The sequence below is a fragment of the Mustelus asterias genome, chromosome 16 (genome assembly GCF_964213995.1).
Source record: "Mustelus asterias chromosome 16, sMusAst1.hap1.1, whole genome shotgun sequence".
NCBI lineage: Eukaryota > Metazoa > Chordata > Chondrichthyes > Carcharhiniformes > Triakidae > Mustelus > Mustelus asterias.
The window spans coordinates 93802858-93812360 of record NC_135816.1 but is presented as its reverse complement, the minus strand read 5'-3'; positions in this window follow the sequence as shown (position 1 = coordinate 93812360).

Here is a 9503-nt window from a genome sequence, read left to right as displayed (position 1 = left end):
TTCCAAACTCAACTTCGCAACACCTCCAACCTTAGGAAAAAATGAACCTGCATCAGAAAAACATTGTTTTTTTCTGCTAAAAACTCACAAAAAAGCATCCACAATAACATTTTCACCAACCGTAGAATGCACAATCTGTGAATTAAATGCTTATTATATGAGACTCCAGCGAAATAATCTGTTGATTTTGTCCTTAATTTTTCCAAAAATGTCAAGGTTTTGTAATCGCTATCCGTAATCGTCTCTGATGCATTGCTCGTAATGTAAGTATTAAAATTTTGTAAGGCCACTGTTCAAATTAATAACTTCTTCTCAACATATTTTGCCTGATGGATATTCAGTTTTTTCGGCAAATAACCTTTCAATTCCACAGTCATCCTCCTGTAGCAAAACGGCTCCAATCCCTACGTCACTGGCGTCGATGGTGATTTTGAAGGGGTTCCCAAAGTCTGGCATGACTAAAACGGGTGCGGTCGTTAACACTGCTTTTAAATTCTCAAATGCCTCCTGGCGTTATTTGTCCACCGAAATTGTGTCTTCGTTTTTTAAACAAATCCGTCAATGTTGCCACATCGCTACTGAAGTTGGGTACAACTTTGTTGTAAAACCTGCTCTGTCCCAGGAATCGTAGCACTCACTTCTTCGACGATGGTCTTGGGAGTTCCTCTATAGCCGTCGTCTTCACATTTCTCTGTGTCATCCGTCCTTATCCAATGTTGTCTCCTAACAATGACACTTCAGCCTTCGCACATTTTGTCTTTGCAAGTTGATGACCAACATTGTCTTCTGCAGTCCTTCAAAAAGCTCTACCAAATGCTTCGTGTGATCTTTGCAGGAATACCTAAAGATCACTACATCGTCTCTGTCGACAGGACAATTAGTCAATCCTGCAACAAATCTGTTCAAACGCCTTTCATAAGTGGCTGGTGCGTTTTTCATCCCAAAGGAATTACTTTAACTTGCTATAGCCCTTACTTTGCTTTCTCTGACAATAGTTTTTGCCAGTAACATAAAAAGAAAGTCCAACTTTGCAATGCAAGTGGCTTGTCCTACTTTATCCGCACAATGCTTCCACCTGGGAATTGGTTAGGAGTCAGATTTAGTCACTGTGTTGAACTGTCGAAAATCTATGCAGAATCGTTGCGCAGCATCAGGTTTAGAAACCAACACAATTGTCGAATTCCATTTGCTTTGACTTGGTTCTATGATGTCTTCTGGAATAGCTCCCAATTCCTTTTGAACTTGCGTTGCTGTGAGAGGATTAAACCAATAGGGATTTTAAAAAAAAAATCGTAGCAGCGTTCCCCATTTAATCCTCATGTACTTCATAGAACATAGAACATAGAACATTACAGCGCAGAACAGGCCCTTCGGCCCACGATGTTGCACCGACCAGTTAAAAAAAAAAACTGTGACCCTCCAACCTAAACCAATTTCTTTTCGTCCATGAACCTATCTACGGATCTCTTAAACGCCCCCAAACTAGGCGCATTTACTACTGATGCTGGCAGGGCATTCCAATCCCTCACCACCCTCTGGGTAAAGAACCTACCCCTGACATCGGTTCTATAACTACCCCCCCCTCAATTTAAAGCCATGCCCCCTCGTGCTGGATTTCTCCATCAGAGGAAAAAGGCTATCACTATCCACCCTATCTAAACCTCTAATCATCTTATATGTTTCAATAAGATCCCCTCTTAGCCGCCGCCTTTCCAGCGAAAACAATCCCAAATCCCTCAGCCTCTCCTCATAGGATCTCCCCTCCATACCAGGCAACATCCTGGTAAACCTCCTCTGCACCCTCTCCAAAGCCTCCACATCCTTCCTGTAATGTGGGGACCAGAACTGCACACAGTACTCCAAGTGCGGCCGCACCAGAGTTGTGTACAGTTGCAACATAACGCTACGACTCCTAAATTCAATCCCCCTACCAATAAACGCCAAGACACCATATGCCTTCTTAACAACCTTATCTACTTGATTCCCAACTTTCAGGGATCTATGCACACATACACCTAGATCCCTCTGCTCCTCCACACTATTCAAAGTCCTCCCGTTAGCCCTATACTCAACACATCTGTTATTCCTACCAAAGTGAATTACCTCACACTTCTCCGCATTAAACTCCATCCGCCACCTCTCGGCCCAACTTTGCAACCTGTCTAAGTCTTCCTGCAAACTACGACACCCTTCCTCACTGTCTACCACACCACCGACTTTGGTGTCATCAGCAAATTTGCTAATCCACCCAACTATACCCTCATCCAGATCATTAATAAATATTACAAACAGCAGTGGCCCCAAAACAGATCCCTGAGGTACACCACTTGTAACCGCACTCCATGATGAATATTTACTATCAACCACCACCCTCTGTTTCCTATCCGCTAGCCAATTCCTGATCCAATTTCCTAGATCACCCCCAATCCCATACATCTGCATTTTCTGCAGAAGCCTACCATGGTGAACCTTATCAAACGCCTTACTAAAATCCATATATACCACGTCCACTGCCTTGCCCCCATCCACCTCCTTGGTCACTTTCTCAAAAAACTCAATAAGGTTAGTAAGGCACGACCTACCTGCCACAAAACCATGCTGACTATCACCTATCAATTCATTACTCTCCAAATAACTATAAATCCTATCCCTTATAATTTTTTCCAACATCTTGCCGACAACAGAAGTGAGACTCACCGGTCTATAATTCCCGGGGAAGTCTCTGTTCCCCTTCTTAAACAATGGGACAACATTCGCTAACCTCCAATCTTCTGGTACTATACCAGAGGCCAACGACGACCTGAAGATCAGAGCCAGAGGCTCTGCAATCACTTCTCTTGCCTCCCAGAGAATCCTTGGATAAATCCCATCCGGACCAGGGGATTTATCTATTTTCAGACCCTCCAGAATATCCTGCACATCCTCCTTATCAACTGTAATACTGTCTATTCTACTCCCTTGCAACCCAGTGTCCTCCTCAGCTATATTCATGTCCCCTTGCGTGAACACCGAAGAGAAATATTGGTTCAATGCTTCACCAATCTCCTCCGGTTCCACACATAACTTCCCTCTGCCATCTATAACTGGCCCTAAACTTGCCCTAACCAACCTTCTGTTCTTGACATACCTATAGAACGCCTTAGGATTCTCTTTAACCCTATCCGCCAAAGTCTTCTCATGTCCCCTTTTAGCCCTTCTAAGCTCGCTCTTCAACTCCCTCTTAGCCAATCTAAAGCTTTCTAGTGCACTACCCGAGTGCTCACGTCTCATCCGAACATAAGCCTCCTTTTTCTTTTTAACCAACAAAGAAACTTTTTTGGTGCACCACGGTTCCCTAGCCCTACCAATTCCTCCTTGCCTGACAGGGACATACCTATCACAGACTCGCAGTAGCTGCTCCTTGAAAAAAACTCCACATGTCGGACGTTCCCAGTCCCTGTAATCTCCTAGTCCAACCTATGTTTCCTAATTCTCTCCTAATAGCCTCATAATTACCCTTCCCCCAGCTAAAACCACTGGCCCGAGGTTCATGCCTATCCCTTTCCATCACTAAGGTGAACGTAACCGAATTGTGGTCACTATCACCAAAATGCACACCAACTTCCAAGTCTAGCACCTGGTCTGGCTCATTTCCCAGCACCAGATCCAATATAGCCTCACCTCTAGTTGGCCTGTCTACATACTGAGTCAAAAAACCTTCCTGCACGCTTTGAACAAAAAATGACCCCTCTAACGAGCTAGAGCTATAACAATTCCAGTCAATATTAGTCAAGTTAAAATCCCCCATAACAATTGCCCTATTACTTTCACTCCAAAGCAGGATTGACTCCGCAATCCTTTCCTCAACCTCTCTAGAACTTTTAGGAGGTCTATAAAAGACTCCCAACAGGGTGACCTCTCCTCTCCTATTTCTAATCTCCGCCCATACTACCTCAACAGATAAGTCCTCATCAAACCTCCTCTCTGACACTGTGATACAATCTCTGACCAATAATGCTACCCCTCCCCCTCTTCTACCTCCTTCCCTACTTCGACTAAAACATTTGAACCCCGGGACCTGCAGCATCCATTCCTGCCCCTGCTCTATCCATGTCTCTGAAATAGCCACAACATCGAAGTCCCAGGTACTGATCCACGCTGCAAGTTCACCCACTTTATTGCGAATACTCCTGGCATTGAAGTATACACATTTCAAACCCTGCTCCACCCCACCTCTGCAATGCCGTGCATTGCAGTCCCCATCCATGCATCCCTTACTTTCAGCCCCACTACTCAGGATCCCTCCCCCCCCCCCGAATCAGTTTAAACCTCCCTGCATGGCCTTAGCAAATTTACCCCCCAGGATATTGGTCCCCTTCTGATTAAGGTGTAGACCATCCTTCTCATAGAGGTCACACCTTCCCCAGTACGAGCCCCAATTGCTTAAGTACCTGAACCCCTCCCTCCTGCACCATCCCCTCAGCCATGAATTCAAACCTTCCCTCTCCCTATTCCTCTCTAAACTATCCCGTGGTACAGGCAAGAGTCCAGAGATAACCACTCTGTCAGTCTTGGCCTTTAGTTTCCACCCCAACTCCATAAATCCCTGCCTAATATCCCCTTCCCCTATCCTCCCTATGTCGTGTGTCCCCACATGTACAATAACTTGTGGTTTATCTCCCTCCCCCCTAAGAGTCCTGAATACCCTGTCAGACACATCCCGGACCCCAGCCCCTGGTAGGCAACACACCAACCCTGAGTCCCTACCTTTAGTTCCGACCCTCCTATCTGTCCCCTTAATTGTGGAGTCCCCAATCACAAGGCCCAGTCTTTTACAGCCCCTAACCACCTGAGCCTTCTCACTCGGCTCACCCCCAGAGATCTGCTCTCTATGCTCAGTTGATTCCTCCTCAACTGTAGCCTCCAGCACCGAAAACCTATTATGGAGGGGAACCGCCCCAGGGGATTGTCTTCCCGATTGCTTCTTACCCCTCCTCCTGGCATTGACCCAAGCCTCATTTCTAGGAGTTACTATTTCTCTATAACTCCTATCAACTTCCACCTCCGCCTCCCGAATTATGCGGAGTTCCTCTACCTCCCCCTCCAGCTCCTTTACACGCTCCTCCAGAAGCTGCAATCTAATGCACTTCTTACAACTAAAATCTCCTGAAACACTACTGGATTTCCTCACCACATACATCCCACAGGAGATGCAGCATACTGCCTGAACTGCCATCCCTGAAGCCATTACCAGCAAGAAAAAAAGAAAACAAAAAACTTCCCCACACTTATAATTAGGTTAGAGGAGGATGGAAGGGTGGGATCCTCTACCAGTGTAGAGGATCGGGTATCTCCTCTGCACCAATTTATAGGGCTAGGGGCCTGAGAGAAAAAAAAAACTACTACTGAGGGGGAACCACCCAGGTAACTGACTTTTAAAGTTAAAATAAAAACCCTTCCCAGACTCCTTTGCTGCCCACTTCTAGTTTTCACTTTAAACTTGAAAAACTGCTGTTAAAGTAAAGGCCAAAAAAATACACACACTAGCTGACTAATTAAATAAATAAACAATTCAATTAATCCAATTAATCTCTTACCAGCACTGCTGCTTTTCAATCACCCCTCTCAGCTTGCTCCAGTGGATCAATGAGGGGGAACCTCCCAGGTAACTGACTTTTAAAGTTAAAATAAAAACCCTTCCCAGACTCCTTTGCTGCCCACTTCTAGTTTTCACTTTAAACTTGAAAAACTGCTGTTAAAGTAAAGGCCAAAAAAATACACACACTAGCTGACTAATTAAATAAATAAACAATTCAATTAATCCAATTAATCTCTTACCAGCACTGCTGCTTTTCAATCACCCCTCTCAGCTTGCTCCAGTGGATCAATGAGGGGGAACCTCCCAGGTAACTGACTTTTAAAGTTAAAATAAAAACCCTTCCCAGACTCCTTTGCTGCCCACTTCTAGTTTTCACTTTAAACTTGAAAAACTGCTGTTAAAGTAAAGGCCAAAAAAATACACACACTAGCTGACTAATTAAATAAATAAACAATTCAATTAATCCAATTAATCTCTTACCAGCACTGCTGCTTTTCAATCACCCCTCTCAGCTTGCTCCAGTGGATCAATGAGGGGGAACCTCCCAGGTAACTGACTTTTAAAGTTAAAATAAAAACCCTTCCCAGACTCCTTTGCTGCCCACTTCTAGTTTTCACTTTAAACTTGAAAAACTGCTGTTAAAGTAAAGGCCAAAAAAATACACACACTAGCTGACTAATTAAATAAATAAACAATTCAATTAATCCAATTAATCTCTTACCAGCACTGCTGCTTTTCAATCACCCCTCTCAGCTTGCTCCAGTGGATCTTACCCCTCCCCACCCTATTTCCACGTAGGTCCTTATAGCACTGTAACAGTGCTCTGTTCCTGGGACTGGTAGTTCACTGTCCCATTCCAGTCTTTGAAGAGTTTTTTGCTATTTAATTTGCTTTGAGTTACCTCAAAATCCACATAATCGGGAGCGGATTCCTCACTCTGAGTGGCAGTGTTCCATACTTGTTTCTCCAATTCCTTTTCCCTGTCACAGTGCCGACTCAGCTGTATTATTTCACATAATATAGCCTGTCAATATTTCTTTTTTTCCTATCTGGCATGTTACCAGGTAATTTACCCGACTTAACTTATTTTAAATCTGATACGGATCACGAAGCCTCGCTTTGAAGGGATGGCCTACCAATAGCAATATTACCAGCAATTTAAATCCACCGGACAATGTACGAACTTTGGATTACTTATCTGCTTCTTGCTTTATTAGTTGCTGTGCCACCTTCAAATGTTGCTCAGCTAATTCACCTACTCGGTTTATTATTACTTTTTTCAACTCAGATACATAAACAAACTGACAGATCTCTGATTTCAGACCTACCAACTTTTCCTTAATTAATTTGAAAGGACCTCTTACTTCGTGTCCGAATATGAACTCAAATGGAGTAGACTGAGTCGATACATTTGGAGCATTTCTAAGACCAAATAATACAAATAGGATAACATTATACCAATCCTTTTTGTAACATTGGCAATAAGTCCTCCACATGGTCTTTAGGGTTTGATGCCACCTTTCCAATGTTCCCTGGGATTCAGAATCTGAGGCACTTGAGGTAAAACGTAAGATGCCTAAACTATGCCTGGCCTCTTTATATAAATTGGCAGTAAAATTGGACCCTTGGTCTGATTGAATCTCCCTGGATAATGCACAACGGGTAAAGAAAGCTAGCAACTCCTCCACAACTTGTTTTGTTTTGATATTTCTCATAGGAATTTCCTGGGGGGAAATAGCAGACACATCCATTACGGTTAGCAAATATCGGTTGCCAATGTTGGTTTTAGGGAGGGGACGTACACAATCAATTATAACCCGTGTAAAATATTCATAAGGTGCGGGAATTGGCATCAACGGCGCAGATTTTATCACCGCCTGAGACTTGCCTACCATCTCGCATGCAAGACAGGTGCCACAACATCTTTATGTAGTTCAGGACAATTACAAAGCGTCTGTGTCTTTCACTGAGTCTTCCTCACTCCTACATTCCCTCCTGCAGGTAATTTTTGTGCTACCCATAATAATTTCTGTTTGGATTCTACCAGCAACACGATCTGTTCAGCTTCGACCCATTCCTCATCTGCACGAACCTTCCACGGTCTCCATTTCCGCCTTAAAAATGTTATCCTAAAAGTAATAGTATTCGGGGATTCACTCTGATTCATTTTTCTGTGTAGGTTTTATGATACAAATTCTTTCACATCTCAACTTTCTGTTGCAACTCCATTAATCTTTCAGAAGTAAACTCTTCTGCCTGGTCCTCTACCTGCTTAGGTTTTCCCTTACCTGCTCATCAAACAGAGTATCAGCTCACTGGACCTCAACTCCTTCATCTTCCTCTTTTATTTTCCCTCCCTATTTTAAATTATGGCTGTGGGATCTGGTCACCACAGAGTCCAGAAAACCACCCAGGCATTTTTCTTTTATTTCCTCAGTTCCCTGGTTCTCTTTAAGTTGATACGACAATAGTCACCACTCACACCTGTGCAACAGCCATGTAATTTCCAAGAATAAACTTTGTTCTCGGAAAAGCCAGTTCTTCCATCATGCCCACTTCCTCATCCGTTGTCGTAGCGTCTGCATGGTCTCGCCAATGTACCATGCTTCGGAACATCCTTTCCTGCAGCGTATCAGGTAGACAACGTTGGCAGAGTCACAAGAGTATGTATCGTGTAGCTGGTGGATGGTGTTCTCACGTGAGATGTTGGCATCCGTGTCGATGATCCTGCACGTCTTGCAGAGGTTGCTGTGCCAGGGTTGTGTGGTGTTGTGGTCATTGTTGCCCTGAAGTCTGGGTAATTTGCTACGGGCAATGATCTGTTTGAGGTTGCGTGGTTGTTTGAAGGGAAGCAGTGGGGGTGTGGGAATGGCCTTGGTGACCTGTTCGTCTTCATTGATGACATGTTGAAGGGTCCGGAGAAGATGCCGTACCTTATCGACTCCCGGGAAGTACTGGACGACGAAGGGCACTCTGTCCACCGTATCCTGTGTTTGTCTTCTGAGGAGGTCAGTGCTGTGGCGCGTTGGAACTGTTGATCAATTAGTCGTGCGCCATATCTTGTTCTTATGAGGGTATCTTTCAGCGTCTGTTGTTGTCCAATGCAATCCTCCTCATCTGCTCGCTGTGAGCCTTTGGATCGTCCCTTTACTCTGAGGCTGTTCTGAAGGTCCTAGTCTCTCTGACTAATGGAAACATCTTTCCCGCTTCCACTCTATCCAAGCCCTTCACAATTATGCATGTTAAAATGTGATCTCACCCTCATCCTTCTATACTCCATCGAGTACAGAACTAAAGTCCTCTGAACCTCCTCATACGCCAAACGTTTCTTTCTTGGCATCATTCTCCTGATCCTCCTGTGTGCACTCTCCAAGGCCAGCACAACTTTTCTTAGATATGGGGCCCAAAATTGCTTACAATATTCTAAACGTGGTCTCACCAGAGCCTTATGAAGCCTCGGCAGTACTTGCTGCATTTACATTCTTGTCCCTTCAAAATTTCTGCTGACATTGCACTTGCCTTCTCTATACCAAATCAACCTGCAAGTTAAATTTAAGGGAATCCTCAGTTAAGCCTCCCAACTCCGTTTGCGCTTCGGAATTATGAATTATCTCACAACTTACAACATAGGATATGCCTCTATTCTTTGTACCTCAGTGCATAACCTCATATTTTACAACATCGCATTCCATCTGACACTACTTGACCCAATCTCCATACCTGCCCATGTCCTTTTACAGCGTTCCCAACTCTTCAATGCCATGTGTCTCCGCCTCTCTTTGTATATTCTGCAAACATAGCCACAGTCGAAGGTCCTTTATTTAGTTCACTTATGTACAGAGCGAAATGTTATGCTCCCAACACTGACCCCTGTGGCACTCCACTAGTCACCGACTGCAATTGAGAAAATCACCACTTTATCCAT